The following is a 10,827-nucleotide window of genomic DNA, read 5'->3' as shown; positions in this document are numbered from 1 at the left end:
TTCAAAAACGTGCGTTTTGTACTGCCCTGGAGATAGGACAGAGAAGGGTCTGGGGAGACTCTGACATGATCCCACCCATGACAATGTGGAGAGAGTATGAGAGTTCATCTTGGTTGCTGTGTTTGCAGTTTCTGTACAAATAGGAACTGAATAAATAGGAAGTGAAGGAAAGAGCTGAGATCCTAAGCTTAGGGCTGGAAACGACCTCAGTTTTGGCCTTTTACCTGTTTTCTTGGCCCTGACAAATAGGCTTGCAGTTTCCTGATTGGACAACGATCCCTCGGGCATCCAAGCTCAGGGAGCATTTTCCAAGACAAATTAGAGTTTAGGAGAGACTTTTCCTGGTAAAATGGCCTCCACCTTAGGCTTCCTTGTCCTGAGGGGAGGAGAGAGGGAGGCCTTGCTTGCCTGAGACCTACTAGTTTTGCTTAGAAGGGAAGACTGTTGAGTCCCATGCTTGCTTGGTCGGTCCTGACTTCATTAGTTTTGCTGGAACAGCTACAAGATAGGCCACATGACATCTGTTCCCTGAGAGTAAGCTGAGAACACCACGTAAATAATGGTCACGAATTCCATCCAAAGAGACAAGGACACAAGTGACTCTGCTTACTGGGCTTCGAACAAAACACAGCGGGCCTGGGCTGGCACCCGGGGGCCGGGAGATTGTCATGAATTCTCATCTTCCCTACCTTTGAGCTCCTTCTCAAGGCCTGCGGCTGTGTCTCTGTTTTCAGCCCTCCAGGCTCCTCTGCTCTTCCAGTGGGATGAGGACCAGATGTGCTGAAATGCTGGAAGGCACATGGGGCGCTGCGATGCTATTTCTGGCTTGGGCTGAACTCACAAGTCCTAGAAAGAATGTTTCTGACACTACTTGCCTTCTGAGAATTCATGATGCTCTGCCTGGCTGTTCCTGATACTCATTCAGACAATAAGCTTGTGGACCATGGCATCCAGAGGGGCCAGGGCAGAAGGGTGATGGAGGTGGTGACCCAGCACACACCGAAGCAGCTCTCTAGTGGCTGGCTCAGAGCAAGCCACACCCTTGGCTGCTTCATTTATTTATTCATTTGTGCATTTATTAAGCAACTATACTTGTCAGACATTGTTCTGGGAACTTGACAGGCGTAAGAGAAAAGATCAGACTTAACATTCCTGCTTTCATGGATTTTATATTCTAGCAAGGGGAATATAGATAGTAAATAATAAGTATCATAAATAAGTAAAATGTTTAATGTTAGAAGATGTTAAATGCTATAGAAAAAAGAAAGAGCAGAGCAAAGGAGACCAGGAGTGCCAGTGGGGAGGTTGCACTATTAGCCAGGGTGGTCAGATTAGATGTCATTGAGAAAGTCCTCCTTCAAAGACTTGAAGGAAGTGGTTAACTTAGGTTATATCTGAGGGAAGAGTGATCAAAGTAGAGTTAACTTCTAGAGCAAAGGTGCAAAGATGGAAGATGTCTGGACTGTTCAATGAACAGCAAGGAAACCAGCGTAGCTGGAGGGGAAACAGCTAAGAGGGGAAGAATAGAAGAAGGGTTCAAAGAAGTGAGGAGTATGGGGGGAGGCACTGACCTTACAGGGTCTTGTAAGCCATTGTAAAGACCTTGGCTTTCACTTTAAGTGAAATGGGAAGTCATTTCAGGATTTTTGAGAAGTGGCATGATCCGACATGATTCAAAAGGATCATTCTGGTAAGATGGCAGCAGCAGTGGTGGCATACTTTTTGGATGTTTCTGAATCTCCACATAAAAACAGACAGAGAAACTAGAATGAAAACTAAGAACCCTTGGACATCATTTAGCTCAAAACTAGATGACACTCAGCTTGGTGCTCTCTGATGACCTAGATGGGTGGGATTGGGGGGTGGAGGTGGGGTGGGAGGGAGGCCCAAGAGGGAGGGGATATACATATGCATATAGCTGATTCACTTCATTGTACAGCAGAAACTAACACAACACTGTAAAGCAACTATACTCCAATTAAAAAAAAATGAAAAACTAGGTGACAAGGTGTTTTCACAACTCCCCAGAAAAGAAATGGACAGAACAAATCACCAAAAGCCACAAGACCTGCATAGTATCAGCTTCTCTGCAGAGGAAAGGAAGGGATTTGATGGACCTGAGGACAGGAGAATCACAAAATAGCCAACAGTTATTCACTGGAAGACACAGGAGGCCAGTCTGAGAACAGCATTCTGCTGGTGGGGGACTTCAGGGCCTGGGTTAAGGTCAGGGCTGGAGCACACCAGTCCCTTTGAACTTTTGAAACTGCCCATTCCAGGCTCCCTCCCTGGACACAGTCCTGTTTGAGGAGAAACTGCTGGAAGTGGATTCAAAATACAACAAAATAGGACAACAGAGATGCAGAAAGAGAAGCCAAGTGGTAGAGCAAAACGGAACCAGGAAATCTCAGAAAAAAAGCCACCATGGCTCATTTTGTTTTGGTTTGTTTGGTTTTCAATATTGCCCAAAACAACAGAGGAGGAGGTTCTTCGAAATTAGAGAAGCTATCTGAACCAAGGCTCCTTCTAACAATTCTAGAAAATTTAACTCACATCAAAATGAGCAACAGAAAAGTATCAAATTTAAGTCCATACAAAACGGTTATAAGAAAAACAGAATATGGATCATGAAATCATGCCAGAAAGCGTGCTCAAAAAGCAAAAAATCAAAGCAGTAGTATATATTTTTTCAAAATGAAATAAAAGATGCTAATAAAATGTCTTACATTTGAATTAGAGAAACGGAAATCAAAATTACATAAGCTCAGAAATGATGTGACAAAACTCAAGAACTAATCAGAAGTGAAAAGAAAAAAAATTGAAATAAATATCATAATAGAAAGACCACGAAAGCAAATTAAAAAAAAAAACCTTAACAGAAATAGAAGGTAAAAAGGCAGAACACTTTTAAATATCAAAAAGTAATGGGGCTTCCCTGTGGCGCAGTGGTTAAGAATCTGCATGCCAATGCAGGGGACACGGGTTCGTGCCCTGGTCTGGGAAGATCCCACATGCCTCCGAGCAACTAAGCCCGTGCACCACAACTACTGAGCCTGCACTCTAGAGCCCAAGAGCCACAACTGCTGAGCCCGTGAGCCACAACTACTGAAGCCCATGTACCTAGAGCCTGTGCTCTGCAACAAGAAAAGCCACCGCAATGAGAAGCCTGCGCACCGCAACAAGGAGTTGCCCCCACTCGCCGCAACTAGAGAAAGCCCGCGTGCGGCAATGGAGACCCAAAGCAGCCAAAGATAAATAAATAAATAAATTTATATACTAAAAAAAAGAAGTAACGAAGAAGATAAGGATTTGAGAGAATGTGACAAATATTTCAGATTGGTAAAAAGATACAAAATAAAGGTAATGGGAGTCCTGAAGAAGAAAACCAAAGCAAGGAAACTACATACTAAACACTATAACTTAAGAAAATTTGCCTAAATTGCAAAAAAAAAAAGAAAAAGAAAAAAAGATTTAAAACTACATATTGGAAGAGCATATAATGTGCTGGAGAATAAACATATCTTAGTAAAATTTTTAGATTGTGAAGAAAGTGAAATGAGCATGTTACTTATAAGGGAAAGAAAATTTGTTTATCATCAGACTTTTTCACAGCAATGTATTATGCCAGAAGCAAGTGGAGTACCACTTTTAAGGTACTCAAGGAAGGGAAATATGAACTGAGGGTATTAAATCCAGCAAAATTTACCTTAAAATAGAAAGGCCCTGACAAATCTATCAACATGCAAGAGCTCAAGGAATATTGTTCCCATGAGCCCTTCCTAAAGAATTTTCTAAAAAATGTGCTTCAGACAACCACAATGACTTAGGAATAATTGATATAAGGACTGTTGGTGAGTATTAAATATACAGTTACTTGTAGAATTAGATTAAATGAGAGTTAAAAGGCGTAAGGCATAGTGAATGTAATAGCTATATGCTCTGACACCGTAAATTTAATATAACCATTAACAAATAAGAAAGAAGAGAATAGGAATGGCATCAGCAAAAGCGATTGAAGGGCTGGGGTGGAAAAAGTATTCTTACAAAGGAAAATATGTCCTTTCTACCGGTTCTCAGGAATGTCTCCTACCCTAGCCAGTCTTCTATTTTCATCTATAAAGGGGCCTGACTGAAAGGAGCTTTGCTTTCGCAGTGAAGTTCAAACAGCCACCCACCCACATTTTTCTAGCCCACAGGCTGTTTCCCTGCCCAACAAACATCGTCCTGTGTCACTGCACTGCTGTCTATGGCGCTAACAATATCCTGAAGACATATCTTAGACAGTTCAGGAGTTCACATTTTTATGAAGTTTCTCATTTGCCACCTGTGTTCTTTTTGGCCTGGCTTAACATTCCCCAGCCCTGGAGAACAGGCTTCAAGGAAATCGTGCGGACTGATTTAAAGCTAGAGGTCCTTGTTCCTGTTGTTCTCTTTAATCTGTGTCTGTAATCCCTAGCAATCCTGACATGGCATGTACCCTCTCACGATATCCTGGGTCCCCAGCGACTTCCTGGCACAGATAGACTCAGGGTCCCCAGGACTACCACCTCCCGTGCCCTCCACTGCCCTGCGCCTTGCCTCTTTCTTCCCTGACCCTGGAGCTTGAGCCTGATGTCCAAACACTCAGAATCCGACTCGTTATGTAAGTTTCCTGGTCCCTGAACTGGGTGACTCAGCACGGGGTGGTGCCCCGCTGTTTCCCAGCCTGGGGCAGCATGCTAGCAAGCTGCAGTGGAAAACAGGCCTGCTGTTGGGGTCCAGCCCTTCAGCCTTCCTTCCCAGTGTGTCTGCTGAGCCCAGGAAACCCATGGGAACCACCTGAGGGCTGTAGCACACTAACCCATGGGTGGAGTTCTCCAGCTCCCTGCCCACTTCCTGTTTCCTCCCCACTCACGTTTGGTTGAGGGTCACAGAAGCTGCACATTTGGTTCCCCTCTGCCCTGAGGCTGCCACTTTCTGGGTCCTTGTTAAGAACTGAATGTTTGTGTCCCTCCAAAATTTGCATGGTGAAGCCCTAACCCCCCAATGTTAAGAGGTGTTAAGAGGTGGGCCTTTGGGAGGTGATTAGTTTAGATGAGGTCATGAAGGTTGAGAGTCCCTCTCTTTCTCTGCCATGTGAGGACACAGCAAGAAGCTGGCCATCTGAGAGCCAGGAAGAGGGTCCTCATCAGAAACCCACCCTGCTGGCACCCTGATCTTGAACTTCTAGCCTCCAGAACTGTGAGAAAATTAATTTGTTTCAGCCTGAGCTAAGACAGTCCCACTGACTTGGGCCCTCACCTCTGAGTTCTATCAAGGCTCAGGCAGGCAGCAATGTTGGTGCAGGAGGAGGCCCCTTGGGTGCAGTTCGCCTGGACCCAGACTCTATCTCTCCTATGCCCCAGGTCCCAAGCACAAAGGAGGAAACCCACTGGGAACACTGGTCATAGAGAGGACAGACTTTGGCTGATTTTGGTCTTGGGTCTGGTTCTTCCTCATTTCCCTTTCCTGCAGGCATATAATTGAGTTTTCTTTCCTTTCTAGGACAGGGACAGGTGCTGGCATCCTGCTAACTGTTGGACTAGGAGCCAGAGACCCCAGATTCTAGTACAGGTTTTGCCACTAATCAGGTGTTCAGGGTTATAGGCAGCACACTTTTTCTCTCTGTGCCCCAGGGATTCATCTGAGCGACACCCGCCTTAGAACTGTTACTCGTTCATTAATAAAAATTGTGTGCCGGCTCTTCTAGTGTTGGGATATGGTGCTAAACAAGATAGCTATGATTGCTGCCCTCCTGGAGCCTGCATTCCAGAGTGAGGAGGCACGAAGGAAATAGGTAAATAAGACAATTACTGATTGTGACAAATGCTCTGAGGGAGATAAATAGAATGATGAAATAGACAGCCACTGGGAGGAGGTGACATTTATTTAAAAGACTCCTCCACCTGCAAACTGAGAAGGGGCCAGCCCTGCCACCAGGGAAGAGCCTTTCAGGCAGAGCTCTGAGCTAACAAAAGTAAACATGCTCTACAAACTGTATAGTGCAATGCAGATATCAAGTTTAATAGGAGTTAAATCGCCTTCATCCTCTGTGGCTTTGCTGCACATTCCTTGATCACAGCCTGGAGTTGGCACCACTGGCCAGTGTCTGGAAAGCAGTGTGAGGACAATTTAAGTCCCAGAGTGTGGTAAAAAGAAGGGTGGACTGAGTTCTGCTCTCTTTGAGGACGTGATGATCCAGTCTATGTAGGCAGACCCTTCTCCTCCCACAGACTCGTGTCCCCAAATGCTTCAGTTCTCTGTCACCGTGCTTGCAACATTCACCTGGCATTTATGGAGCACCTTCTGAGAGACAGGGACTCTCCCCTCCTCCAAGCAGGAACTCAGGCCTGTGGGAGGCCCCTTCTCCCAGCCTGTCCATGTTTGGGTCCGTGTTGCCTGCTGTCCATTTTGTTTATTAGTTTGCTGTCCAGCTAGATCCTAAGCATGTGGCTCCAAGCATGCTGCGATTGTAAACTGATGCCATTTACCACCCAGAGGGGCCATTTGGGGCTGGAATGTTTCCGCGTGTGTCTTCTCTCTGTGGACAAATATCCAGGGGCATGTGGAGCAGTCATGTGGTGCATCTCCCTCAGGGCACCCCGGCAGAAAAGTTCCCCAGCTGACCGAGTGAGCCAGCCTCAGCACAGTGGCACAGCAGGGCTGCTGCTTCACATCCTTTCTGGGCACGTCCCCTCGGAGTCAGGGATGCTGGACAGAGTGCCAGAACACCAGGGTCTCCACCTGCTAAGCGTGGAAGCTGCTCTGCAGTTTTATGTTCCTTTGGTGCTAACATTCTCTAGCTGTGTGACTTTAGGGGGACAGTGGTTTTCAAATTTCAGCGGGCATCAGAATTCTCTAAGAGGTTATAGAAGCATAGCTCCTTGGACCTGCTAAATCAGTAGCTCATTGAGTAGCAGTGCAGGAATGTTCGTTTTTAACAGGCACTGAAGAGCGATTCTGACTGCAGGTAAACTGCAGCTGAGGAAACGTGGCTGTTTAAAGACATAATTCAGTTCACTCCTCCCTTAAAGGACTAATGGTTCCTCAGGGAGCCTTGAAGCCAGGCTGCCTGACAGGGTTTATGCAGGCAGCAAAGGTGACAATGCCTCCTCTCAGGTGGCACCGATGCTTCACAGAGTGCAGGGCTCAAGAGTGTGTGCTAATGTTGGCTGAATGGATGAAGTGCCCAGAGACTCAGAGAGATGGGAAGGGCAGTTGGGGGTGGGCTGTTAATTATGTTTGTGCTGCCAGAATGCAAGTTCCAGAAAAGTAGGGAAGTAAGAATAATAATTCTTAATTATTCCCAGGGCCTGATCCATACTGAAAATGCTAAATGAATTAATGACACCACCCACTTCTCTCTCCCTTGCGAAAGAGAGAATGTCTAAAAGCTCAGTGAAATAAACCTACCATATCTAATGAAATTCCCTAATTCCCCCAATACTTGATTTAAATAGACTCCCATAGGATCAGCATTGTGTGATTAAAAACCAAGTTCAGGGGACTTCCCCGGTGGTCCAGTGAATAAGTCTCTGCACTCCCAGTGCAAGGGTCCAAGGTTCAATTGCTGGTCAGGGAACTAGACCCTGCATGCCACAACTAAAGATCCTGCGTGCTGCAACTAAGACCTGGCACAACCAGGTAAATAAATCAATAATAAATAAATAAATATTAAAAAATAAATCAGGTTAAGACTTCAAGGTTTTTAAAATTTATTTATTTTATTTTTTGTCTGCGGTGGTTCTTCGTTGCTGTGCGCGGGCTTCCTTTAGTTGTGGCGAGCGGGGGCTACTCTTCGTTGCAGTGCACGGGCTTCTCATTGCAGTGGTTTCCCTTGTTGCAGAGCACGGGCTATAGGCATTCAGTAGTTGTGGTTCACGGCCTCTAGAGCACAGGCTCAGTACTTGTGGCACACGGGCTTTGTTACTCCGCAGCATCTGGGATCTTCCCAGACCAAGGCTTGAACCCGTGTCCCCTGCATTGGCAGGAGGATTCTTAGCCACTGATCCACCAGCGAAGCCCCAGGACTTCAAGATATTTTTGATACCCAGTGACAGGCAAACGCATCAACTGGGCACAACAAAGTGAGTCATGCAATTTCTATTGTAATGAGAAAGGATGGAGTAACTGATTTCCCTTTCTTCCCCTTAAAACACCAGGGCCAGAACAGCTGGGCCATTAGGAAAATTTACTAAATAACAAACCTCATTAGAAGCAAAGAAAGAGTAAATTAAACTGATAATGGAAAACCATTTTAGAACCACCAGGTGGACAAAAAGTAAAAAGTCTGACAATAGCAAGTGTCAGCAAGGATGTTAGTATGATAAAAACTAGTTGACTGAGGATGGTCAACCACTTTGGAAGAAGAGTAGACATCCTCAAGCAAAGTTGCAAATGTGCCTTCATGTTTTATGACTCAGCATTCCCACTTCTAGGGAGTTACTCCATTTTTGCACGTATACAAGAAACATATAAGAATGCTCACAGCAGCACTGTTTTATATGGCAAAAACCCGAAACAAGCAGCCCAAACGTACATCAATGGTAGAATAAAGAAACCATTAAGCACATACAATGGCAAACCATATAGCCGTGAAAATAAATGAACTACAGTCGTGCATCAATATAAATGAAATTCAGTAGTATAGTATTGATTGAAAAAAGCCAAGTCACAGAAGAATTTACACTATGATTCCCCTGATTTAAAGATCAATAACAGGACTTCCCTGGTGGTGAAGTGGTTAAGAATCCACCTGCCAATGCAGGGAACACGGGTTTGATCCCTGATCTGGGAAGATCCCATGTCCCTCAGAGAAACTAAGCCCGTGTACCACAACGACTGAGCCTGCACTCTAGAGCCTGCGAGCCACAACTGTTGAGCCCGCATGCCACAACTACTGAGGCCCGTGTGCCTAGAGCCTATGCTCCGCAACAAGAGAAACCACCACAATGAGAAGCCCGCGCACCACAGAGAAGAGTAGCCCCTGCTCTCCACAGCTAGAGAAAGCCCGCATACAGCAACGAAGACCCAATGCAACCAAAATAAATAAATAAAATAGATTCTTTAAAAATAAATAAAGATCAATAACAGAACAAACGGAACAGGTTATCAAATTTGGGCAAAACTTTATGTTCTAGAATCTTTGGGGTTTCTTTCCCTGGAATTCCCTTCCTTATTTTATTTAAGAACTTCTCATTCTTTCCTCAAGATAAAACTTAAAGGCATCCTCTATGATGCCTTCCCCAAAGGCTCCACGTAAAGTTATTGCCCACCTCTCTATCCTGACATATCTTTCCCTTGCACATACACTGTCAAAGCTCTTGTCACATCATGTTGGCACAAATGTTTGCAATGTCTGAGCCAGTCGTGTGCTGGTAGCTGGTTACTAACTGGATTTCCATGGCTATCTTTCTATCTATCTACCTATCTATCTATCTATCCATCTATCATCTATCTACCTGCATATAAATTTATTACAAATTTTACTGATATAAAGGGTATATAACACATAATCTATAAATAATAATAAAATATTCAGTCTCCTTATGTGAATTCTATGTAGCCAAATTGATTCTCACAGAATGTTTTTTATTGTCTGCAGAATCTTGAATGCATAGCCAGCCTTACATTAATTAATAAGAAAAAGTAAAATAATAAAGACATTAGGACTTCATTTGTTCGTTTGCTGATGACTTTGCTGAAATGGATGATAACTTTTGAGTACTGGAAGAATATTTCCTCAATTTTCTGCACCATTTACAATGTAGTAGCTATAGACATGAGACACTTTGAGTTATCTGCATTCTTAACATTTTCTCCATCGCTCAGGTCTGACAGCCAGCCAAACAAGAAATGAAGCACTGATTTGTAGTGTTTGCCAATTTCCATGGTGTAAATTCTCCCACCATGGAAAATTCAGGGTTTTAGGGTGATGTTGAATGAAGAGCTGGAAAGAGATGCGTGGGAGCATAGCATTATACATACTTGTACCACATAGACACAGTACAGGTAAGTCATCACAGGAGCATAGATAACAGTGAAATGTAGTAAATAGTAAAAGACCAAAATGAAGCTATAAGTAATTAGGAAGTGATGAGTACTACTTTTGTTTGTAATATAATTTACTTAATGGTAAGTTTATATAATTTTAAAAATAATGGCTGTGTTTAACAACTGGCTCTTAAAATTCCTGAGAATGTAACCACCAGCATTTGTATAGCATTTGTCTGCATGAGCCAGCTCCAGCAAGTGTCACTGTGTGTCTCCCAACAGAAATGTAGCTCCTGTGTGGTGTGGATGTGCCTTATTAGTTTTGTCTCCCAGTGACTATCAAAGTCCATGGAACATAAGAGTCATTTAACAAAAATTGGACAAATGAATGAATGAACTCATACACTGCAGGCCATTTTGCAAAAATTCTGGGAGTGTAAGTGGCTTGGTTCTGGTATCACACAACATCTAGGACTTCTGAGTCTCTTTTATGTTAAGGGTCTCCCAGCTCTAGGAAGCATTCTCATATGCTCACACCCAGAGAACAGTGCAGGTGTGCACCTGACTTATATGGCAGGGAGAAGGGTTTGTAACTGGCAACTAGAAGAGTGCAGGAAGAGCCCAGGACTCTACCTGAAAGAAAAATTTGTAAGATATAAGTTCAAAGGCAGGCTGGGTGCCATGTGCTGAAAAATGTGTGTTTAAGAGGCAGAGGTGAAGGGGATGGGGTACCATCTGAATTTCCTCTTGTGGCTTTGAAACACAGCATGTAGGCTTTCCCCCTAGTGATTTACTGTCCTCATGATCAAATTGCCT

This window comes from Pseudorca crassidens, chromosome 2 (assembly GCF_039906515.1).
Source record: "Pseudorca crassidens isolate mPseCra1 chromosome 2, mPseCra1.hap1, whole genome shotgun sequence".
Taxonomy (NCBI): domain Eukaryota; kingdom Metazoa; phylum Chordata; class Mammalia; order Artiodactyla; family Delphinidae; genus Pseudorca; species Pseudorca crassidens.
This window is presented reverse-complemented; position numbering follows the sequence as displayed.